Source organism: Molossus molossus, unplaced genomic scaffold, assembly GCF_014108415.1.
Source record: "Molossus molossus isolate mMolMol1 unplaced genomic scaffold, mMolMol1.p scaffold_m16_p_4, whole genome shotgun sequence".
Lineage (NCBI taxonomy): Eukaryota > Metazoa > Chordata > Mammalia > Chiroptera > Molossidae > Molossus > Molossus molossus.
This window is the reverse complement of record NW_023425377.1, coordinates 107,780,461-107,807,531: the sequence shown is the minus strand read 5'-3', so window position 1 is coordinate 107,807,531 and position 27,071 is coordinate 107,780,461.

Sequence of the window (27,071 nt, the reverse complement as noted above, 5' to 3'; positions counted from 1 at the left end):
AAGTGTCTGGGAATATTAGAAAAGAGGAATTCTTAGAAATATCTGAGAGTCACGCAATGCTTCTTGAAAGTCTTTTATATGTTACTATGTCATCTTTCATTCAAAGGTAGAGAGTGAAGAGCTGGCATAAAAATGTGGCCATATTTTCCAAGAAGATCTCGATTAGTGTGTGCTCACTGGGCAATCTAATATTATTCTGCTGTATGTAGAACGTGTAGCTCCAGCCTGTCACAGACACTGTGCAGCTCTTACAAGTATGTCACAGAACTCTAGTTGTTATTACTTGAAACACGTAAATAAGTTGTTTCCAAAGCAGACACACTGCCATAGTTCTTCAAAGTCATTCCCAGAATTCTTAACCCCTTAAACTATGAGTTCATTAGACACACACTTGTAGTATTCTTTGATCCATTTATTCCTAAATTCACTCTACAAATATTTATTAAGGACCTTCTGTGTGCCAGGTACTGTTCTGGTGTAGGGAATAGAAGGAGAAGAAGAAAAAAGTTTCTGCTCTCATGGAGTTGACATTCCATTGGTGGTGAACAGGGGGGAGAAACTAAGATGAAATGTTATCAAACACAGAAAAAGATAATTTTAGGTCATGGTATGTGTGATACAAAAAATAAAACCGAATGATGTGATAAAAAAAAGTCATGAGGTGGCCCTGGCTGGGTGGCTTGGTTGGTTGGAGCATTGTTCTGTACACCAAAAGGTTGTGGGTTTGATTCTGGGTCAGGGCACATACCTAAGTTGCAGGTTCGATCCCTGGTCAGGGCACGTATGGGAGACAAACGATCAATGTTTCTCTCTCTCTCTCTCTCTCTCTCTCTCTCTCTCTCCATGCCCCATGCTGTCCCCTTCTCTCTCTCTAAAAATTCATAAACACATCCTCCAGTGAGGATAAAAATAAAAAAATCATGAGGTAGTGTGAGGCTTGGGTGATCATGAGAGACTCTTCCGGAGTGGTGATTTTTAAAAAAAATCCTCACTGGAGGATATTTTTCCATTTATCTTCAGACAGAGTGGAAGGGAAAGAGAGAGAGAAAAAACACCGATGTGAGAGAGACACACCGATGTGAGAGAGACACATCGATTGGCTGCCTCCTGCCGACCATGACCAGGGCTGGGGACTAAAACGCAACTGAGGTACATGCCCGTGACCAGAATGGACCCCGAGACTCTTTGGTCCATGGCTGATGCTCTGACTCTGAACCAAACCGGCCAGGGCACCACTTTTTATTTTTAAGGGACAAGAATATCTACTTTATTACTGATCATAGTGATATTGGAGACTGTCATCAAAGTATCAACTTTATTACCTGATAAAATTGATATTTATGAGAATGTAACTAAAATGTCAACTTTATTGTTAAAAAATATCAGAGAATGTGGGTTATATCTGTGGATAAGGAGGATTCCAAATGCTATACAATATTAGAATTAGAATTGTCCTCCACCCCCGGTCATAGCATTGGATTGGGCTGCGCTCTCTCCCTGCCATGGGCCCTCCCCTACCAGGTGAATAGCATGGAGGAACAGAGCAGAAAGGGCAGGCCGGAAGCTCAACTATCCTAAAGGGTTCACTGGAAGAGCTCAAACACCCTGCAATTCTGTGCAGGATAAGTTCCTATGATCTTATATTTTAGAATAGGGGTATATTTCTCTGCTTGCTTTTCCGGTTCCTTCCTTGATCATTCACTGGGACTCGATCATGCATCCATCACTGTGCTGGGTGCTGGTGATCCAAGTAAGGGGTGCAGCCCTCAGAGATCTTCCAGTGTTACAGTGGAAATGACAAATTAGTTCTGAGGAAGGTTTGAACCAGTGGAGTTTCTTTTAGAGAAAAAAAAATCCTTGTCTAAGAAAATGCTAGAATAGGCTGCTTTTAATTCTAAAGCACATGGTTTCTTAGGGGTAGTACAATGGAAAATGTTTGGACAGAGGAGAAAAACTGATCCAGATAATACAATGTCAGGAATTTGGGGTTTCCTATTGGTCCCCAGGATTCAGAACAAAGTAGAGAGAGGAGCAGAAAGGGTTTTGGAAGGAGAGAGACCCAACATGGCAGCAGGATCAGGCGGCCAGTTGGGTTCTTGGGAGAAAGGCCAGCAAGAGCGGCCTCTGATGAAGTGTTAAGGAGCGTGAATGTGACGTTCCTTCCTGCCATGGGCTGCAATTATCCCCATTATTTATGACGTTATTCTGAAAGCATGTTATATAAAATGGCCTTCTATTCCGGGTATGTTGGAGGGATGCAGGGAGAAAGGGAAATGTCTGTTATGGGGATAAAATGCTGGAAAGAGAAGCAGTAACTCTCAGAGGCAAGATGGTGACAGAGAGGAGAAATCTGAGTGACTAGCATAAGCCCCTTGGAAATGCAAGCAAATAAGAGGAGACCGCCTGGGGCTTTCTATCCAAGCCATAGTCTTTAGGGATTAGAGGGAAAAGTGATGATCCAGAGGGACTGAGAACTTGGGGACATTAGGTGGCAAATATTTGAGTTACACAGAAATTTATCATATAGGATGACACATACAAGGACTTGGCACAGAACCTGGGGGTTAGGGAGAGTCTCCCTAAGGAGGGCAGTAGGAGTCAGTTGCGAAGCTGAGGATGGGGTGAGGAAGGAGGTTTCTCCGGCAAGGAGGGTGCAGTTCAGGCCATTGCCAGACAGCTTAGCACCTGAGACACAGAATTGCAGGTGGTGGGCTGAACGTGAGCCAGCATCTTCACAAACTGAAATACTGGGCTGAATTTTGACCAAGTGTTTAAACATTCTTTTTATTTTTTTCCCTTTATTGATTTCAGACAGAGAGGAAGTGAGAGGGAGAGAGAGAAACATCGATGAGCGAGAACATCCACCTGGCCTTCTCCTGCATGCCCCCCCCCCCCCGGGGATTGGGCCCACAACCTGGGCATGTGTCCTGACTAGGAATCGAACCGGTGACCTCTCGGTGCATGGGTTAATGCTCAACCACTGAGCCACACCGGCCGGACTGTCCAAGTTTTTAATAAGAAAAATTCCATACATAAAATGCTTGAAAGAATACTATAATGAAAACTATGTAGTGAGTTCTTATGTTAAACAACTGCTAACATTTTTATCAGTTTTCTTCATGTATCTTTCTAAATATCTATTTTTTAACCATTTGAAAGCAAGTTGCTGACCTCATGAAATTGGACTGCTAAGTGCTTCAGTATCCCCAGTATAACTCTAATACTCTTGATCACACCCAAGGAAATTATTAACAATCATTCCCTAGACCATAATATCCAGTCCATATTCAAATTTCCTCAATTTTTTATTTTGGTAAAATAGTCATAATTAAGTAACATTACCCTTTTGGTCATTTTTAAGTGTACAGTACAGTGGCAGTGGCACTAAGTACATTTATGTTATTGTGCAACCTCCACCGTTATCCATCTCCAGAACTTTTTCATCGTCATCTACGACTTCTGAATCACTGAATTTAAGAAAAAATTTGTAGGGATAGAGCATATAATCTTAAACTTGGATCTAAAAACCAACTTTGTAAGTACAAGGCCGAGGAGATGGGAGCAGATCTACAGCATGAGTAAAAGCAATTAGGGATGTTAGCCAATAATAAGTTCACAGAGTGCAGACTGAGGCTGAAAGCGTAGTCCTAGAATCCAGGAAGAGAGGATCCTCTGCCCGCTGCCTTGCCCAGGCCCTGCCTGGAGCACTGTGCTGTGTCTAGTTCTGGGCTCCATAACACTGGGTAGTCGGAACATTATTATCAGGGAGGGATTAAAAAAGACATCTGAGAGAGAAAGAAATTGGATATCTGGTGCTTGTGAAGAAACAAAAGCCAGCACCTTGGGGAAGAGATACCATTTGACTTGCCTTGGAGTGTTTAAAGAACTGCCATTTTGAGGGTACATTTGTTCTGTGCAAGGAGTAGCTCGAGGGATAATAAGAGGAAAGTGTCATGGGAAAGACTTCATTCAGTATAATAGTTTAATAATAATGGCCAGAGTTGGTAGAAAGTGTTGCCTTAGGACATAGCTGGTTCCTCGTCCTAAGTGGAATTCACTGGAACGCATGGCAGAGGAAATCTAAGCGTTGGGTGGCTTTTCAGACTAGATGACTTCAGGGTCTCTTCTATGTTTTGTTTAGGATTCTTTTTCTTGCAAATAACAGACCTCAATAGCACCGTCTTAGGCAAAAGAAGAAGTTAGTGAAAGAATGTTTGAGCTATTGCACATGATCATTGGGAGGGGTAGCACTAAAATTCAAGCAGGGCAGGGCTCTCTCTCTCTCTCTCTCTCTCTCTCTCTCTCTCTCTCTCTCTCTCTCCTCTCTCTACCTCTGGCCTAAATTTCTCTCATGGATTAAGCTGTAGCCTGGTCAGAAAAAAAAAACAAAAACAACAACACAAAATTGCTGACTGTTTCTGAATCTTAAGATCTTGGAGAATGAGTCTGTGTTACCACTCAATTCTGGCCAGAAAAAAAATAATGATGACCAAATTTGCTTGAGCTGTAAAATTGTGAGTTTTCTCAGTAACCAAGGACCCTATCATGGGAGATGCAGATCCTACAAAGGACAAGGATGGACATTGAAACACCACCCTGCCTTAAATGACACGATGGCCAGTCCTGAAGGAAAACACCAACTGGAGAGTCCTTCATGGCAACCTCAAGCCACCCTGAAGGAGAAAATGCTTGAAGGTCACCTGGCGGTGCCACATTAAATGTTGTAGCATAGTTGGGGCTACTGAGAAATCCCTGCTACCCACAGACTGGCCAGGAATGCAGCAAAGGAAGCAGGAGAAGGCTGTGAGACAAGGCCGTGGTGCATACCAGCTTAGGCTCTGCAAACATCTGCATGGTGGCCGAGAGCCAGGGGGAGGCCCAGGACCCACAGGATTGTGGATGAGATTCCAGCATCTTAGCAGAAAAGTCCATTCTTATTTTACATGCAGGGGACCTGAAGGCCCTCAAGTTGAAATAACAATTCAGTAGCAGAAATGATCCTTAGCATGGGATATGCCCTGGCTCCTGATATTTTTTTCTTCCCTAGACACCATCCTGCCTCTGAGAAATTACCTTATCTCTACAGAGCCCTGGTAGGACTTCCTACAGATTATGGACTGAGAAGGACCCAGGTTTGGCTCTCTGTGTGGGGACAAATGTCTCCAAGTACCAGTGTATGAGGTTGCTGCAATGACACCAATTGAGGAACTTTGCATTTTAATTTTTGTACCAGTTATTTTTATATTTTCTGACTATCATGTGTATACACACTCATTTGGCTATGAAATTATTCATTTCCGGGGAAATTCTAAAAGTTGTAGCGTGGAATTGGGAGAGAGAACATAAATGCTCACAAGCTCCTGGGATCCAGGTACCCTCACTTTGCCACGGTCCACCTCCTGACTTTCCAAGTCCTGTCTGTCCCTCTCTCCCTTTCTACCAGGCTGATCTGCAACCAGGAGTGAATGAGGCCGGGTTCCAATAAATGGCTGTTAGAACAGCTAATCTGGCTTTTGTATCATCCCCCATGGAAGTGGAAGTAGACTGATGGACATGATGATGATGATGATGGTAATGAGGACAAGGACAATGATAAAAATATGTTGCCCCTGCCAACTAGCCAGTGCAGGTGGATCTACTTTGAGATTCTGAGAATGTTGTCGGAGAGCAGAGGTAACTAATGAAATGAAAGCTGAAGCGTGTGCACGCTGTTGCTTCTCTGAAAATCCATAAGGAGAATGTCAAATGTCTGAATGTTTCATTATACTTTATATTTCATAAGATGCTGCAGGGTACAGAAAGAATAAAAAAGTAATGGTTAAAAAATGGAGAAGCAGAAGTGATGAGTTCTGGAATTGAAAATAATCATCACCCTTGGTTACTGTGGGTAAATAATACACTACAACAGCCTTGGGAGGAAACAAGGTAATGATGAGCAAAACTAGCCCGACATGGATTTAAATAGGTCTACCGAAAACCCAAAACCAATTAGCACAGCAGAGAGACAACCTTATTTTCTCTTCCTGAACACTGATGACAAGCGGAAAAGGGGTACCATTTCGGAGAACTTGCTATAGAATATAATAGTAGTAGCAGCAACAACAAACACAGGCTCGCTCGCTGCACAATGAGCTGGGGATGAGACCTACATCTACAACAAAGGTGCCTCCTGTGAGAGCTACCGCACTTTAAAACATGTGCTTTCTCCCCTCCTCCATCTCTTGCTATGGAACACACAGCCCATCAAAGGATATGCATGTTCATGTACAGAATAAATCAAAGCTGGGACCTGAAACACAAGCCAGTAAAGAGGACCCTCTGCCTTGTGTGAGAGTAATCTGATAGCCTCCAAAAATGTCCCGTCTCACTGTCTGAATGTCGCCTGGCCAGTGTTGCTCAGTGGTTGAGCACCGACCCATGCACCAAGAGGTCGCCAGTTCAATTCCCAGTCAGGGCACATACCCAGGTTGTGGGCCCAATCCCCAGTGGGGGGCATGCAGGAGGCAGCCAATTGATGTTCTGTCTAATTGATGATTCTATCTCTCTCTCCCTCTCCCTTCCTCACTCTCTAAAATCAATAAAGGAAAAAAAAATTTTTTTTTAAATGTCTGAATATCTGCTTTGAGGGTAGGCTTCTTGAGGGCATCAATATGTCTTCTTAATTGGTCAACAGTACAACATTCAGATGACTATTTGAATGTTGGAACCTGGGACAAAACTTGGGAAGGCTTCACAATCCCCCCGCCCCCCCTGTAAAATATGTGTTTTAAGCACAAAAGGCTACTTGTTGGACAAACTGAGCACCATCTGTGTGAAGAGTATTGCACAGTACCTCAGGGAGGATACGCAGACGGTGTGAAATGTATGAAGGCAGTGTCTTCTGCATTATTTGACTGTGACCTACACTTAGCACATTTGACACTAAGATGCACTGCACGCACACACACACACGAAATAAGATTTCATGAAATAATAATTACCCTAGCTATGTGCAATGCTTCTTATTTTTTCCATTCCATTTCCTTCCTTCCTTCCTTCCTTCCTTCCTTCCTTCCTTCCTTCCTTCCTTCCTTCCTTCCTTCCTTCCTTCCTTCCTTCCTTCCTTCCTTCCTTCCTTCCTTCCTTCCTTCCTTCCTTCCTTCCTTCCTTCCTTCCTTCCTTCCTTCCTTCCTTCCTCCTTCCTTCCTCTTCCTTCCTTCCTTCCTTCCTTCCTTCCTTCCTTCCTTCCTTCCTTCCTTCCTTCCTTCCTTCCTTCCTTCCTTCCTTCCTTCCTTCCTTCCTTCCTTCCTTCCTTCCTTCCTTCCTTCCTTCCTTCCTTCCTTCCTTCCTTCCTTCCTTCATCCCTTCCTCCCTTCCCTCCTTCCTTCCCTCCTTCCTTTCTTCCTTCCTTCCTTCCTTCCTTCCTTCCTTCCCTGTATGACATTGGTTGTGGCTCACTGTTTGAACAACTCTGAATTAGAGATACAGCAGGGTTTCTATATTCTATCCAACAGGCTGGCTCTACGCTCCAGGAGGCAGAGGTATCCCCAACTCCTGCCACAGGGAATAGTGCATCATAATAAATAAATGTTAATTGTTATTAATAGCATTGACCTTGGGCAAGTCACTAACTGCTCTGCACCTCTATTTTTTCATCTGTAAAAAGATACTAATGATACACGAGGATGAAAGGATTTAGAATAGCACTTGATACATAGTTAGCCATCTTTATCGATAATGTTATGATTAAAGACTCAGCGGCAAATGCTATCAAGTAGAGACAATTTGCTTGGCCATTCTCTCATTCATTCATTTCTGCAGCACCTCCTCAGTTCCCAGAAACAAAATGCATATTATTTGTGCCGTTAGAAAGGAATAAGAGAAGTATGGGTTTACTGCTTTTTGAATTCTCATACAAGTACTTGCATTCAGAAGCTGTTCTCAGTGCTGGCCTGTGACACTGCCATGGTGGGCAGGTTGAAGTCCTCCAGAGGGGATTAGAACTCCAAATGTGTTAAGGGTCAAGGAAATGTGGCCAGAGATTGCTTACCTGAAAAGCAGGAATGAGAGAAATCCAAGGTCAAATAGACAAATCCTAGGCAAAGGAATGCCAAGTGAGTCAGAAGGTATAACTGGATGAGGTCCTGGACCTGTATGGTCAGGGAGAATGGGCTGGATGGGCAGCGACTAATCTCCTAGGGTGGGTTTTATCTGCCCAGTTGCCACTTTTGAAGGACTGGGACTACCCCATCTTTGGCCCAAACCTTCATTTTTAGAACCTAGCTTTGAAAAGGGTGGCATTATAGCCACGAACTTCAGGAGCTGGTGGCTCTTTCTTCATGCAAAATTCCTCTCTATATTAATTGTAACTAACTTGCTTATTGAAATTTTCTTTTCCAATTTATATCACCAGAGGAGTGAAACATATTTATCACACCTCCTGTCTGGTTCTCCAAGATGGGATTTGAAAAACAATTTATTCTTGTTTGTCTTGGAGGAGACCGAGGGCTGTCTACCTGTTAATCTGGTTTGGTATCACAGGAAAAGCAGTTTTATATGGCCTATTTCTAAAGCAAATGGTTGAGGTGTTCTTAATTTAATAACCGGGCCACTTGCAGAATAAGAAACCCTTGCTTGAGGCAACATGAGAGTACTTTTCTAGGGATATTCTTATTATAAACTTTTCACCCTATTCTGCCTAGCCTGTAAAGTTGGCTGAACTTCTTTCCTGATGCATCCTTGACCCATCCTAAATTATGTCTCTCTGTACTTGGAACCCTAAGATTCAAGATCTTTTGAGATGAAAGACTTTCATGATCTGATGCCTTCTGTGCACCAGAGAGCTCAGGTACTATTAAACCCCTCCTCCATTTCCTGGGCTTCTAGACAACCTCTCCCTGTTCTTATCAAACTACCGAATATCTACACACTTAGGTGTGTATATATTCAAAATATTTAACCTGGTCCACCATGGACCATGGATACTGGTTTTATCAAACCCCTTGGTATTGACTAATAGCCTTGTTCATCAACACTTTATATTAGCATCCCAAGTCATACATATCTGGGGAAAAGAGAGTGAATTCTTATGTGAGACATGTATCCGCATCTGTAAGAACGGGAGGCTTGGAACCAGTATTCCTGGACTATTCTTCAAGTTGCATGCTTTGTTCTAACACTTGGCTTTTGTCTGAAGCCAACCCTCACGTAGCTGGGAACTCCTGGGCTACCTTCTGCTTTGTAAACTTCTTCTTTTTCCACTGCTCATTGTTACTGTGAGCAGTTTTATTTTCTTAATTTCTCTGAGCTGATTTCTACCTGTGAAATGACTTTGCCTTTCCTCTCCCCTTTTCTGCTTACCTCCAGGATACCACCAAACCAAGTTGGGTGGGAGTATATAAGTTTACTGAAAGGCTTGGGTAATTGAAGAACATGGCGGTGACTTAGGGAGACTATGAGCAATTCTCCTTTAAATATGCCATTTATTACAAATCAACCTGTTTTCTAAGGGAGAATTCTCAGAAGTTAAATCCTTCGGAAGGAGTTCTCTCTGGTAGGGTTTCTCAACATTTGGGGCCAGGTAATCCTTTGTTGTGGGGACCGTCCTGTGCGTTGTAGAACATTTTGCAGCATCCTTGGCCACTACCTACTAGACACCCGTAACATGTCCCCAGTTACGACGACCAAAAATGTTTCCAGACACTGCCGAATGTACCTGGGGAGACAATGGTCACCTCTGGCTGAGAACCACTACCTTCTAGAGACCTACTCTTCCAAACATGGTCTGCAAGCTGGTCGCATCACCACCACCTAGGACCTTGCAGAATCTCTGGCTGTGTCCAGGATGCACTTAACTAGAATATGCATTTTGACAAGATTGTCTTATATGCATCTTAAATATTTTGAAGCCCTGTCTTGGAGAATACCTCCCATTTGCTACCCTTTCTCCTCTGTTATCAGATCTCTCTCTAAGACCTCCTTCTAATCTTTCCTGAAAAAAAATTTCCACCTTTGTGGAAATTCCTCAAGTTGCACATAGGTATATGTATTGACTCAAGAGCCATACCCTTCTGCCTTCCTTCCAGCTTCCTTCCTTCCTTCCTCAGTTCTGAGTTATTTAGGCCACAATGGTGCTCCAGGGTCTTTAGAATGATATTCTAGAAGACAATCCTGGGCTATGGAGTGGGGAGAGAATTTGGGTCTTTAAGTCTGTAAGAATAGCTCAGAAGGGTACTGACACTCCACGTCTGTCCTCTTTGATGTTCACTTGCTTGTGAGATTTGAAATTAAGCCTAAACTGATTTGGTAGTTAAGGTTATTATCCTTCATCAGCTAATATTACCCTTGATCACCCATGAGATTCAGAATCTATAAACTGGCACTGGGAAATTCTGTCATTCTTTTATAATGACTCTCCTCATTTCCAGAAGTCTTTAGGAGTTGGAGTCCAACATCAGTGTTTAACACTCCTTTCCAATGAGTTAATTTGAATCCTGTACCAGCAATGCTAATATACCTGCCTTATTTTGGCACTTAATGTCCAGTTTCTTTTGAAAGTTATTGTTTAGTCATATATTTTAATAGTATTAAAATTCGGAACTGGGGCATGACTTCTGTACACTTTCATATACGCTTTACAGCTTAATTCATAGGTGGTTATTTAATAATTAAAACAACTAGTGGAATCTATACACACAAATGTCAGTCACTGGGAGACAATGTGCAAATTGGGAATTGTATAATTACAGACATATAATTGTTTGACATAGGATTTTTTCACTTGACAATGGTGTTGAAACAATATGCATTCAGTATTAAATGTACTTCAGATTTTGAGTTTTGATCTTTTCCTGGGCTAGCTATTTGTGGTACGATGCTGGACAAAGGCAGTGAGCCCCAGCTCCCAGTCGACCATGAAATCATGAAGACAATCACCCATACTAGACATGGTATTTTCAATGTATGATGCATTTATCATAATGTAACCCCATCATGGATTGAGGAACATCTGTATCTCTATTATGCCTGTGGCGTGTCTTCTTTCAGAGTCATTTCTCTGTCACCAAAGTCATGAATAACAACTAATTTCTCTGCCATTTTGAGATTTATACTGTATTTTCATCCCTAAACTATTTTTCTAATCTTAATTCCTAGTCTTTTTATTTCATGAAGTTGGGCCACCCTGGATTCCTGTCTCCAATGGAGATAATTCCAGTAACTTGAAGATTAGGAAGGAAGGCCTGGTGTGATTTCTGTCTCTTGTTCAGTCCCTGATTGATTCACCCTCCAGTCCAAAAATAAAATCTACTAAAACCTGAGCCTACTCTACTCTTGGAATTCACCTGTAGAGACTACTGAGCAATTATGGAATCCTCATCCATTCATCCATTCCCATGTGAGATAGATTAGAACTGACCTTCCCTGAGTGGAACTGCTCAGAAGTAATGCAGGCTCAATAAAAGGTGATGCTCAGCAGTAAGTCTTCCTTACTTCAGCTTGTCTTTCTTGGTCTTTGCTTTGTCGCCTTCTCCCCTGCTCTAGTTCTGACTATAGTATAGCTACTACCAACCTGCTCGGACCCTGTTTGCCTACCTTTTTTTAAACCTAATACATATATACATACATATATATAATATATAATATTTTATATGTAAATTTAGGAATGTATATATTGCTGAATACACACACACACACACACACACTCACACACATATGGTCACCTCTGGTTGAGAACCACTATATATATGCAAAAAGTAGGTTTACAGTTGCATTGTGACATTCTTTTGAGTTAATAAAGCACTGTAATAATCATAACCTGCATGTCTTTTTCCATAAAAACTGTAAACCTACTTTTGCCCACCCATATGTGTGTGTGTATCTAAATCTATATTCATTCATCTATCATCTATCATCTATCTATCTATCTATCTATCTATCTATCTATCTATCTATCTATCTATCTATCTATCTATCGAAGGCTCCCTGGAGGAAATCACAAATTCTAACTTTTTTGTTTTTCATTTTATTTTGTTTTTAACAATACCAAGTCACTGGATTTGACTTTGTCCATTGTTTTCTACTCTGTGTGAAGTCTTCCTGAATACGTGCTTGCTTGTATCCAGTATTAGTATTTTTATGACTAATCGTTCTGAAATTGATAGCAACCATATAGCTTTCGAGGCTTAATGGGAAAATATAAGACTTTTCCATTTTTTAGCTATGATTTTCTTGCCAGCTGGGTCAAAGGACCATCTGATTTATATGAAGAGCTGTTGAATGCTAACTTCCACAGGACTTTAATTAGACTGATTGGCTTGAAAATATACATTGGCTTTACTATGTCCTTATTTCTGAGTTTGAATAGAGCTAAAAGAGGGGACATGAATACACTTTAGTTCGCATACTTAGAAATAGGTCTCTTATACACAGTATGCATATTTACAAAAAATAAACTACACATTAGCATTTGAGCCAATGGTCTTGGCCTAGATTTATAGCAGTAAAATACTGCAACACTGATTCCTGATTGATAACCTTCATAAATGGACTTCATGCCTCCCGATGTGTTTTGGCAAGTATACCTTAACTATTTCATTTTTATATCAATAAAACTGGCATAGAATTAGATTTTGGGGTCCACATATTGATCGCATGTATATTAAATGCCTACTATTGTTGCTAATAATAGGCAAATTAAAGTCTGAGAGTTGACAAGTATTTGAACTCATATACAAATTTTAACAGCTGATTAGGTAAATGTTTGATTTAACAAAGTGGCTTTCACAATCTCCTATGCTTCTTATTCTAAACTTTTCATTTATATGTTAATTTGTACTCTGAGGGCTCTGTATGTCAAGATTTAAAAAAATATATATTTTTTCTTTACTGATTTTTAGAGAGAGAGGAAGGGGGAGGGAGAGAGAGAGAGAAAGAGAGAGAGAGAGAAAGAGAGAGAGAGAGAGAGAGAAACATTGATGAGAGAGAACATTGATTGGCTGCCTCCTGCATGCCCCCACTGGGGATTTGGCCCATAACGTGGGCATGTGCCCTGACTGAGAATTGAGCCGGTGACCTCTTGGTGCATGGGTCAACGCTCAACCACTGAGCCACACCGGCCGGGTTGTATGTCAAGATTTTAAAGTATCTTGTTTTACCTATCACTATTACACTGTCACCCCAGGAAAAAATAAATCTTCTGTATAGATTTAGATTTATTTGATGCAAATATTTTATAGGAAAATACACACACACACACACACACACACACACACACACACATATACATATATATATTTTAAAGATAGTGTGTCATATCCAGATTGTAAATAATGTAAAATAGAGGTTGATTTTTTAATTTATTTTTGTAGTCAGCAGCTTCATTTACCGATTATATGTGGTAAAAAACATGGAAAGCTCCATTTCAAATAAAAACAACCTGAAAAATGATGCTTATGACATTAGTGCCATTATGAAACATGACTCTTGTGTTTTGAAAAACAATAGAGTTTGTTATAAAATTGAGTTTTCCCAGAGAGTGCCACACGACTGCAGGCTATTAATTATATAGTTTTATGGTTATCTTTGTTCAGAACAATAGTGCTCCCGAGGTCCTGTGGAACTTCTCCTGTGCAATCATGTCGAGTTTTGATTAAGCGTCATTATGTACAGTTCATTAACAATGTATCTTAAAATGAGTTTTTGATTGAACATTTTTATTGGTCATTTACTATAATTGATGGATTCTGTTGGAATTTCACATAGAAAATTTGCCAGGATAGTTACAATATTTTTCATTATGTATCATTATGCATTTTCCTCCTGAAAGTACACAAGTTTCTCTTTAAAAATTAACTTTCGAAAATTAGATATTGATCTATTGCCGATGCAGTTGCTCCTTTCATAGTTCAATTAGAAAAGAAACAGAAACTGGCAATATTGAATAGAAATAAGAAAAATTTGGGATATTAAATAATCCTATTAACTTAGCCCTTTTTTCCTCCAGTGCCCAATCAGTCTTTAGGCCAGTAAATGATGTATTCTTTTAATGTATTATTAAATATGATCTGCTTCACTGACTAGACCCTCCAATTTTATAATATTAATCATAATGTTTACCACTTCTCTTCTTACCTTAATCAAAAGGCTAAAAATGATTTGGCAATGGGTCAACTAATTACTTTTTATAATGCCCTGATATTTAAAGAAAAGCTAGAAATCTCTTAGAAATTATTCAATGTGTTAGTAAAAACTACCCTTGTATCTTTTGCCAGTGAATTTATTGTCACTAAAAGTGGTCAAGCAAATGTCTGATAGCTACTCATTGGAAAGGAGAAAATAGATGATCTTTAATATTTCTTCAAACTCTAAGTGTTCTAATCACTCATGTAATATAGCATAAGACAGAGGACAAGGTAGAAAAAGAACTGTAGAAGTTTTAGAAGGAATCCTGCTTGTTTTCAGGCAAGTTACTTAACTTCCCTGGGTTTTAGTTATAATGTGATAATAAGGGTACAGTATTAGATAATGTTAAAGTTTCCTTCCTACTGGAGCATTTCATAATTCTTTATTTCCCTAATGGCTGAGAAGTAACTAAAAGTCCTCCAAGGACTTATTTTTCATTTAGGAAACACCGGGCACTTGGGGAATAGAGCCCATTAACAAATATTGGCAAATTTATAAAATTCCAATGAACTTAGAAGTTCACTGGTATCTATGACATGAAGTTATATATTCCTACCTAGTCTAACTTTCTGTTTAGCTCTTCTGCTACTGAGCATGTGACTAAGAAAAAAAATATAAAGAAAATAAGTTTTCTCTTTATAATTCTCTATTTTTTTTTCTTTGAAATAGCTATTAATGCTGCCACTCAAAGCTTCTATGAATTGGAACATGCTTTTTCACTGTCATCATAGAGAAAGGGTCAAATTAAAATTTTAGTTGCTTAGCTTTGGTTATTTTTCAGGAAAGGGAGAGCTATTCATTGCTTATTTTTCCAAATCTCATCCACTGTTATTGTACTTCCCTTGGTATCTGCTTTCCTCGTTCTCCCCTGGGCAGAATACAGGATATTCTGTATATATACAGAATATTAGCTCACAAGTATACTCCTAGCCCTGGTGCAATTCCAAGACGGAGCAGTTAGAATTTAGTCAACCACCCAGACATTTGGGGAACCAAAAGTGCTTAGTCTTCTGAAACTTCAAATAAAAGGAACCCTAAAAAAGTTCATTATTTTATCTAAGACAGAACTCTCTTCTTCCTCCTCTGTTGACTTTTCTCTCTCTTGCTATCTCACCTCTTGAAACTGCAAGGCACCACGAAAGGAGGGAAAAGGGCCAGAAATTCACTCGATTATTATTAATTTGGTCAGTGATCATGCTATAACACTGAGTGGATCATACTTCCTCTTTACCTTGTATCTCAGAATTTATTGATTGTTAACTCACGTGGCAGCCAACTAGGACACTTTTTCCCTCTACTTGCCTTGATTCTGTTGTGATTTAAGTGGGAAAAAATTCATGGAAAAAATATAGCGTGAAGAAGCTTAATCCATTGTAACATCAGGTTCATGGGTGAAGTTTAAGACTATATTTGAAGTTCATTCACATGATATTTTGATTAATTTCCCATATGTGAGGTGAATGAGCAAAGTAGCTTTGTGAATATTTAATGTTTTATCCATATGGAGAATAATCACTTTTTCTGCTTTAATGTAAAACAAGAAGATGAGATACATTTTATTACCCATTTTATTATGGGTTAAGATCTACTGAAATAATAAGAATGTCCTACCCCATAGTATATCTCTATGTATTTAGATGAAGTAAAAATGTTCCTGCTCTGGCCAATTTTGCTCAGTGGTTAAAGTGTCAGCCCAAGGACTGAAGGGTCAGGGATTTGATTGCCGGTCAAGGGCATGTATCTGGATTTCAGGTTTGATCCCAGCCCCGGTCAGAGTTGTGCAGGAGGTAATCAACCGATGTGTGTCTCTCATATTGATGTTTTTTCTCTCTCTCTCTTTCCCTCCTTTTCTCCCTTCCTCCATTCCACTCTCTTTAAAAACCAATGGAAAAATATCCTTGGGTGAGGATTAACATAAAAAATAAACATAAATTAATAAAAATAAAAATGTTCCAGGGTCAAAATGACAACTTGAACACCACCTAACCATCTCGTGTTTTGGGCCAGAAGGGTAAAATATAGACAAGTGTGATTCTATGCATTATGTATGCTTAATATTAAAAAACAGCTTAATATTGAAAAACAGGTATATCCTATGGGTTGTCAGTTATTTGTAATCTTTATGTAGAGAGAACAGAATATGAAAATGGAGTTCAATGATCCAACCTGGGAATAAGATGAAGAGACCCATGTCTCTAATCTTTATGCCAGTAAGAAGGTATTCTGGGAGAAGCAGGGAATTAGGTGGTTAGTAGCCTCTAGCCTTTAGTCTACCATGACTACTTGTGTGATCTGGGCAAAGTAAATCTCTACCAGGATTACTTTCTTTCATAGTCAGCATATGGATGAAGAGATGAGACATCCTTGGAAATCCCTGGCACATTGCCCAGCACACAGCAGGTACCCACGAAGTGGTCATGGGTTCTGAATCTTTTCCAGTGTCCTCATCCATGGAGAGAGGAGTTTCTATAACAGGGTAGTTTTCAAGTTTTATTTTTAATAGCACTCGCACCCTTAGTATGACAGCAACACAGTTGACATGGAATCCCTATGTATCAAACAGGTAAACGCTAGACTGTTCTGACAGAAGTGAAAGCAGAAAGCCCAGAACCACTTTTCCTGGTCATTTGTGTTAATTATGTCAAAGGTTTAACATTCATTCAAACTTTCAATTAGTGCAGGTGCACCAATGTGTGCACTCATGTACATCACACACACATACACATGCAATCACAATCTTTTTAGCACCTTAAAATCATTTACTATTTCTTGAGCCAATAGATGTCCTATGAGGATTATACATGACAATGGTCTTTAGAGTTCCGCCTGCTATTTCCTCAGGGAAATTCCCTTGACAATTCAAGATCAAAGGGGGTGGATATTGATGTGGTGAAGGATAAGGATGCCTTGAAACTGTGTTGAAGATCACACTTTAGTAAATGAAGGGTGGCACACGCAACTGCACGGAAGTCTGATGCAGGCAGAACGCTATAATGGATGCCATCTCTCTGTTCTGCTGACTGTGGGTGTCGGGATTTTGACCAAAATAATCATCAACTGGCCCACCCAGTTCCGATATCTATTTTTAACAACACACAACATTTTTTTTTTTAATTCAGGACTATACAGAGGCAAAATAAATGTTTGGTTTCATGTAAATCAGAGCATCACTATAACTGCACATACATTGCTAAATATTTAACTTACTTATACACTAAATATACCTAGCAGCATGGCATGGTTGAAAAAGGCTTTAAGAGTCAGACTAAATTAATTTTAAATCCCAGCTCTTTTACTACCTTGGTGACCTTGAGCAATTAATTATTTTATCCTGGCTAAGCCACAATTTCCTCATTAGTGAAATGAAAATGAGGATTCATGTCTTATTTGGGTTGCTATGAGATTTAAAAGAAAAATATCTATTCTGGAGCCTAGGGTTGGACCCAGAAGATAGTAGATGCCCAATAACTGTTAATTCCTTATTCACTTATAATGTGGTTTGGTGCTGATATTCAACAAAATACTGGTGAAATTTGAGAACCAAGTGTGGCTAAGGAGCTGCACCTATACAGATTGGTTCTTTATCTCAATTCTCTCTCTCTTTTTTTTTTCTAACGCTGTGTTATTTACTGATTATCCTTGGAGTGGTGAAAGGACTTGGATTTTTATGCTAATTAACAGAGATTCTCATGTTCTCTGTTGTTAGTTGTTAAATGTTTACACACATAAAGAGATAAAGAAGTAAGTGTCCACTCTAACTGGATGCCTATATTGCTCTGGGATACTAAATCTTCCTGTTCTAACTTTGCAGACTTATACAAAGTTAGAACGAGAAGAAATCAGCTCTGCTGCAAAACATGCTCTGCAAACTACCTGTTATTGTCATAAGTTTACCTAGAAATCTCACAATCACTCTCTCTTTCTCTCTCCTATTTTTCAGGCAGTAATGACTTCAATTTATATAACACGTGAAAATGTTTGTTCTTCTCTGCAGACGGCATGAACTGTAGAATTAAATTCTCACAAACTTAATGTGCAGACAAACCACTTGGGGATCTTGTTAGAAATGCAGATTTTGATTCAGTAGGTCTGGTGTCGGTCCCGAGTGTCCACATTTCTAACAAGTTCCCTGATGGTGTTTAAGCGGCTGGTCTGCAAACTACAACTTGGAAGCAAGATTCCAGGTACATCCTAGGTCACCTTGTCAATCATCTATTATTGTTCTTCCATCATCTCCTTTGCCCATTCGGTTGGAATAAGAAGATTTAGCTTTTTGTTTGTGTTTATTTGTATTTTCCATGCTAGCCATGTTTGAAATAAGAACCAGTCCAAGGAAACCTTCCTGCCAAGTAGGAAACTTTTAGCTGTTTATCTCCTCAAAATTATCTTCTAAAAGAAAAAAACAAACCGACAACTTTTTGTCAATTTAAAATGATGACCTACTTTTATATGACAGCCTTCTTTGAGAATTTAATCTTTTTTTGACCATCTTACAGGTTGACTTTCTAACCACAAAGAGAGTAAAAATCCCTCATGGAAAAAAACACTCATGACTTTTAAAACTATAAAAATAACATTGTCATGTGACTGAGGCAGCCCCCTGCAGGCCAAGAATTTATAACAGCACACTCTCTTCCTTTCAACTGCCATTCAACAGTGAGATGTCTGTGAGCCCTGCCCAATCAATGAGAATGCTGCAGATATAACATGGATTTCCATTATTAATTTTTCTGTATCTGCATTAAAGGCAAATCAGATAATCTGTTGAGCTTTCTCCATCCTCACCCCCAAAGTCCCCAAGACTTGAGGATATTCAGAAATGCTGTCATAAACTTCATGATTTTAAGAGCTGTTTCTTAAGAAAATCCTGGGCCAAGCATTTAGAATATATTATCGCTTTAAACACAGATTTTCATTGACAACATTCTGTGGGCATCCATTTAATATTAATATTAAGCCAAGGAAATAATGGTCCTTGTTTCTTTCCTTTAAAATGACAGGAATAGTGGGTACTTGTTCCTTCTGAAAAACAGGAACTATCCAAGCCAGCAGTATTCACACTAGTGTCATTACTTGCATTACTTCAGTTATTGATTGAGCCGTGCCAAATTCTCCATGATGCATCTGTCTACCAGAGAGGAGGCTTGTGTGAGGGGTGGACTGGTAAAGGTTATCTCAGGATCGATGATACGCAGCTCTCTGCCTTTTAACAAGTATTGAAATGCTGGGAAACCAGGTAGTCACTGAGGCACAGAAAATGGGTAGTGTAATATTTAAAAATAATCAGTACAGAATTTGGACTTAATTCTTTAGGATGGATGCGCAAACCAAATCGGCACTCATCAGTCCTGTTTTCTGTCACCTTGAAACAAATACAGCCTAAGTATTTTCTGGGGTTAGAACTCAGGAGTCCCTAAGAATTTCCCCAGAATCCTTGAAGTTCTTGCCTACCAGGTAATTTACAAGGTGGGAGGGGAGTAAGGAATATCTTAGGAAGACTTCTTGTTGGTACTTTTGCCAACATTTGAATGTGTTTTAATTTATCTTGTCCATTTTGAAGAACTTAGATTGATAATATCCGCCCCCCCCCCCCCCCGCCCAAACTACCGCTCTGGGGTCTGTACATTTTTAAACACAAGGAAAGGAATTGCTAAGACCTCAGTTTGTTCTATTGATTTGGAGAGTGCTGCGGGGGGGAGGGGGTCCCATGATCAATAAAGTACTGACTTCCTCCCTTTCACCCCTTTCTTGACAGTTTCTACTTCCCCAAATTTGCCCTTTGCTTTTTCTTCTCTTGTTCTTGGGTATCAGTACCATAAGCATTTGATCTCTCTCTTAATTTTAAATGCTGAATGATTGTATTAGGATTTTATAAGCAATACATTTCAAGGTGGATGAAAGGAGTACCAGACGCAGATGTCTTCCTCTAGTTCCAACTTTCTGTGTCCACCTTTACCTATAATATGGTGAAAAGGTGTAGAGCTATGGGCTTCACTAGGGCAGGTTTGGCTATTGTTTCTCTGGTCTTGGCAGAGGCCTGAGTATTAGTCTTTGTAGCTCTGTACACACCCAGAATATTTCTTTCTGTATTCCTGTTCCACAGCCCCCAACTTACATGTGTGTGTAAGTGTTCTAGCACACATATGTAAGCAAACACACACACACCATGGACAGCATCTGTATGAAGAAGGGGAGAATTTTTTTTTTTTTCATCCTCACTTGAGGACATTTTTCCATTTTTTTGTACAGATAGAGTGGGAGGGAGAGAGAGGAAGAGAGAGAGAGAAAGAGAGAGAGAGAGAGAGAGAGAAACATCGATGTGAAAGGGACACATCGAGTGGCTGCCACCCACACGACCAACCAGGGCCGGGGACAAACTGCAACCGAGGTACACGCCCTTAGCGGGAACCGAACCCGGGTCTCTCCGGACCGCAGGCTGACGCTCTAACCACTGAGCCAAACCGGCCAGGGCGGGGAGAATATTTTTTAAACAGGGGTAATAAAACTCAAATAAAGATAAAATGTCCAGGCTCACAACAGTACTGACACTTGGATAATTCAATTCTACCCAAGATCCTTGTCTCCCTCTCTAGAAAACACCTTACTTTGGACAAGCCTTTCTTTAGATCAACAGCTAGATAACCAACAGGTGACAGAGACCCTCCCTATACAAAGAAGGTGTTCTGAAAAAACTGCCCTTCATCCTCCTAAGAGCAGAGATGAGTTTTCTTTTTTATTCTTTTTTTCATTTATTCTGCTGTAAGAAGACCCAGAGCAAGAACAAAGTTTCTCAGATGCAGATCTATATGCTCACTTAAGATGTCCTTATATTGCCCTGAATCTTTCTTTCTCTTCTTCTTATCCCCACAACTAATAAAGAAAAGCAGAAAGTGAAAAAATATGGTCACAGTCAAAGGAGGTTTGGTTAAAGCCCTTTTCCTAGGTAAAAGAAATAAAAGATTATGTTATTTCTACTGCTACAAACTATTCCTGCCCCTAAAATAATAACTTACTACTGCTGTGGTCAGCGAAAGTTTCCAGAATTCACTCTGAGAACTGTTGTGACCAGTCTCCAAGGGCTTTCTCTCCTCTGCAACTCTGTGCCTCCTTTTTAGACTCTGGTCTCACATCAGGGGAGTGGCTGTTCCTTCTCTCTGGGAAGAAATGCAGTCAACCTTGGTGCCCATCCAGAGTGGACTTTCACATTAGAAACAACATTTCCTCAATGACCCATGGGTGACATTTCTAAACCGACTAATGGCTAGGAGAGAGGCATGATGAGCAGGGCAGTCCCAATTTAGTTGTTCATTTTTCTCTACTTCCTTTTTAAAGAAAAATTCAGCAGTCTTTCAGATGGATCCAGGAACTTTCTGAAAGTAAATAGATATGGAGTCGCTCCGTTTTAACTCCTGATATTGGACCTATGTAAGAAGTGCTCTTGATCCACATGCCACACTCCAGCCTCATGTTCAGCTCCCCCCCCCCCCCATGCCTGACAGTCCCTACCCTGTACTGAGGAGCCATCTGTCTCCACAGCTCGCCCACACAAGGATGGAGCTGTCGCTGATGCGGCAGCCAGGACTGCAGCAACAGGCACTGATGCCAGACGACACAGGTGGTTGGGAGCAAGGAGAGTCACCAAGGAGACTCAGAGAAGATGTTATGGGGATGGGATGCATCTGAAGGCATCACAGTCCTGTCTCAGTTTAAGGAAATCTGAGCCAAATGATGGACACTGATTTCCAAAATGTGTTCATCACATTCATAGAGATGTTGACAAATGTAACATCAGTCACCATTCACTGAAAACTTACCGTGAGTTTTCAATGTAAACCACCAGACTTTGTGATTTTTTATTGTTTTCATTTTAATGGATGGCGTTAAGACAGAATGTGTCTTCTGGTAGCCACCAATGTCTCTAACTCTAAGGTTCACAGTATAATTAGAAAAATATACATAAACATTCCAAATATTTTCTTTCAAGATAACTCTGTAAGATTATTAGACAACCATTCAGATGCCAATAAACCATTTCCCAGACACTATGATATTGTTGGCTATACTGAACTATCTCTAGCAATTTAATCTATTTAGTACTTCTTGGAATATCCTCTATTGGTCTAAGAGAAGTCAAGCAACATATGACTGTAATGAAATTATACAGTAAGAAATTAATTCTTTAACTTCACTTCCTAATAATAACTCAAACTCTGATGAGAAAACAGCATAATTCTTACCCTTCATTTTCTTCTTCAAACTAATATACAATATATCCCCAATGAAGTCCTGTTGATCCTTTTGAGTCTATCTCTTTCTCTTCATTCCCATTGTATAATCTCAGCTCTTAGCCTCATCATATCTGGCATGAACACGTAGCGGAATCTTAACTCATATCTCTGTCTCTATTCTCTCTCTAATCTCTTCAAATGACCCAGAAGAATTGCTCTACACCACTATCTGGCAAACTCTTCCCAAGGCTGCCTAGAAAACAGCAGGTACAGATGATTGTCTTTTTCAGTCATCCTGTCAAAACACTCATTTATTCATTGCCTGAACAACCTCTATGCATCCTTGAAGACCTAGGTGAAATTTTATCATTCCTATGTAGCCCTACCATAGGAAGGATCGGTCACATTGTCTCAGTATTTTCATAGTACTTCATACATAACTCTACTTTGGTTCCTATTACATTGAGTTGTAATTTATCTTATATGCTTCCTTTGTCCTCCTCTGGAATATGAGTCATTTATCAGCTTGTCCCCAGTATATTTTACAGTGTCTGGCACATAATAAGTATTCAATTAATGCATAATGAATACATGAATAACTAAGCTATTTGGAATAGATGTATGTTTGGGGAAGTTGGGCTCATCTCTCTAGAGTGAAGTTTCAGCAGATGAACTCCATAGCATTCTATCTAGATATCTGAAAAACTGCAAGGATTCCCTTTAGTATTTATGTGAAATGCATATTTAAGTTTTACTAATATAATAACTTACATTATTTGAAATTCATAGAATAATAACCAAATAATTTAAAGATCTTAAACTTATAGACCAAGTAATATAATAGCAAGTCATTTATACTGAGCAAAGGATAATGTAGCCCACAGAAAAATGTTCAGGTCTCCTTAGATCTCAATTACCTGTACATAATTCTCTACAAAGCCACTGAGAATGATGCATGACTAAGTAGTACAATATTTGATTTCTAGAGCACAGAAGTTTACAATTTCTAAACAAAAAATATTATACAAATGTGATGATTATCTTCATGTTTCTTTTAAAAGTGATGAATATGGCCCTGGCCAGTTTGGCTCAATGGTAGAGCGTTGGCCTGGGTCCAAAGAGACCTGGGTTCGGTTCTGGTAAGGGCATGTACCTCCGTTGCAGTTTGTCCCCGGCCCTGGTTGGGTCGTGCGGGTGGCAACCACTCGATGTGTCCCTTTCACGTTGATGTTTCTCTCTCTCTCTCCCTCCCCACTCTATCTGAACAACAACAAAAACAAACAAACAAAAAAAAAAAGGAAAAAAAAAAGTGATGCATATGCCCCAAAGTATCTTATTTAAATTTAAATGTAATTTGTTTTTTAAAGTAGGTACTTTCATGTTTGTTAAATGCCCAAAGAGAAGAGCTGCCTAGCCATTTTGTTTTCCAAGCCTTCATTCATGGCTCATACGTACCGTCCTCCATCAAGGGTTTCTCCCCTCCCCACCTGAGGCTGCCCACAGAGAAAAGGAAGCAAAATGTTTAAAGGACAATATGAATGAGCAAGCAGCCAAGCTTTCCCCAAGAAAGGGTACTTCTTAAATAAACTGACAGTTTTCTTTGTTGGTACAAATGGAAAGTGAATATAAAAATATCCTCTAAGCTTTACTTTTAGTTTTATAAGAATGGAAACCAGTTTTGACACATTTCTGTGTGCCTATCTTAATCCTCCAGGACTGAGGAGAATTCAGGAAAAACTGCTGAACCCGCAGTGTTTACCTATTTATCTGTCTTCCATCTGCACATAATATAGACCTCACATTGCTCATTTGGGAGTCCCTATTATTGTCCAAGTCCTATCACAAAGTAGGGCGTCTTAGTCCTTTGGGGTAACTGGCCATGTTACCAATAGACACAGATGCTGAGTGAATGCATTAATATGCTCTGTTCATGGTGGAAACGGCACAGAAATAAAATATTAACTTAAAGGATTGCTTCCCATCTTCCTTACAGCATTTCTGAGTTCATGTCTGCATGAACAAAATGAAGTGGAGATTTCAGACAATTATCTGGGTAATATTTGGTGTGAAAAATACAGCTACCTGTTAAAGAATTTGTGATTGATTTTAATCTGAAATCGCTTAACCTTTCCTGATGGATGTCATTTCATTTACTCTTTAATTCACCCTGTTTCCTATGTAGTCAGAATCACAATATATTTGGGGGCTTGAAATGCAAAGCTGTGTTTCCTGTCCCCTGAGGATAAAGGCGGAAAAAAGAAAAAATGGCAATGTTCCACTGTACCTCAATAATCATTTATAGTTTGTTAAGTAAAGAGCTTAAATTTCATCTGTAAAATGGGAAGCACAGTACCTATCCATGCATTGGAACAGAACCGTGATGAAAGCAGTTCATGACTGCAAAGTCCTTTACAAATAGAATGCCCCTGGGTGTAATTGTAGGTAGAGCCAGGAGTGATAATAGGGGATAGCTAAATAAGTCTGTATTTATATGAAATGCTCAGCAAGAAAGGAATCCTGTCTTTTATTAAACCAGATGCACACACTCTGGAGGTCACTAGGGCATACTATACAAGCACCATACACGTATGTGTTCAGACAAGGATCTCTGCCCCGGATTCGTTCCCGTTCAGTCCCTGAGTGTTGACTGCTCTTGTATGGGAGGGCAATGCGTGAGAGGGCTGGTGTGGACCACCTCTGGCTTTGGATTCTTTCAACCCATCTTCTTCTTGCTCTCTCTTCTGCTGACTTTGGGTGTAATTTGTCTGTTTTCTTTTACCAAGTTCCCCTTAAAAATTTTGAGAGCAACCCATGTTTTCTGCCATCAGTAAAACAATATAAATGTACATAAAGAAAAATAAGTAATAATTAATCTTTCTCCAGTCTCTCTCTCTGCACCCCTGTTCTTGATGGCCACAATCCATCAACGTGTAGTCCGTGATGACGTTAATAGCCTGGAGTGCATCTTTGCATACTTATCTTCATGCTACGCATCTATATGTACAGAAAAGTGTATATATACATGTACATTTTGGCTGTATGTTTTATTTTATTTTATTTTTGCTTTTATGAAACTTGGATTATACTAAACTCATCACTCTGCAATTTACTTTTTTCACTTAAAAAATCATTTGAGACATTCTTCATGGCCAATAATATATTCTTTTAATAGCTCCATATTATCTCGTGATAATACACCACTATTTGTTCAATCCATTGTGTTCTGTAAGCCTATTTATCATATTTTTACACTAGAAACTTATGTTGTAATTAACTCACTTATTCATATATATATTTATGTATTAGTGTGTATACACACACAAGTAGGTAAAATAAAGTTAATTTTTATTTTTTATGTGCATTTTTTTTTTTTTACTTTTAATACATATTAACAGAAAAATTTACAAAATGGTATATAGTAATTCACATTCCCACCAAAACGGGAGAGTGTCTCTTTCCCCTCTTTTTTCAGCACTGAACTTAATCCCTTGATTAATTATTTTGACAATCTGTTACATTAAAAATGTTTTCTCAGCCCTGGACGGTTTGGCGCAGCGGTTATATCCTCAGCCTGCGGTCCAGAGAGACCGGGGTTTGGTTCCCCATAAGGGCACGTACTTCAGGCAGTTTGTCCCCGGCCTTAGTTGGTCGTGCGGATGGCAGCCCCTCGATGTGTCCCTTTCACATCGATGTTTCTCTCTCTCTCTTTTCCTCTCTCTCCCTCCCACTCTATCTGAACAAAAAATGGAAAAATGTCCTCGGGTGAGGATAAAAAGAAATGTCATCTCATCTTACTTTAAGTTTGTATTTTAGTGAGGTTGTACACCTTTCATACATGTATTGGTCAGTTACCTCTCCTAGTCTGCTGACTGTTCAGATCCTTTTAATAGAGCCTCAGTGCTGTGCACACAGGGTCTCCATAAATGCCAGTTGAATGAATGAATAAAAATACCTCAAAATTTAGAATTTTTCTTATCAATTTGTAGGAGTTCTTCATATACTGGGGGCGTTGCCCCTTTTTACAGCATCTGAAGTTTTCTCAGTTTCTGATTTGTCTCTTGCCATTGTTCATGCCATAAATTTGAAGCCACAAAAGAACTCTTGGAACATCATTAGTGAGAAAAGCTGATAAAGACCTAAAACACTCCATTCCTCTAGAATCTAGATGGTCTAATAACCAGGTAGCTGCCCCATCTTCTCATAGGCACAGCAGGTCCAGCACTGTGTCGCCATGACAGCTGAATGGCTCTAGAACAAGTAACCTCTCGTGTCACTTAACAAAATCGGAAAGCAAGGCACAGGCCAAAGAACAGCCTTTCAGCTCCACAGTCTGGACCTGGGAGTGAGACTGACTGCCAAAATGAACGGAGAGCACATCTTCAAATATATTTAAAATGGAGTAAAGGAACATAATCACAATATTAATAATAACAATAATGAATATATTCTAAAAATAAGTTTGGTTTCATTGTATAATGGAGTACTTGGTATTTTTTCACTGATAACTTACTCTCATTTCCATGTTAGTCAGCTCCCAAACGAACTTTCAAAAATATAAACTCAAATATTTACATTTAAGATGACCACTCATTGAGTTGCCTTTATAATGAATTCTGAGTCACTTTGAGTTGAGATTTATAAAGAGATGATGCGATGCACATGGGTCCTCAAAATACTGGTTGA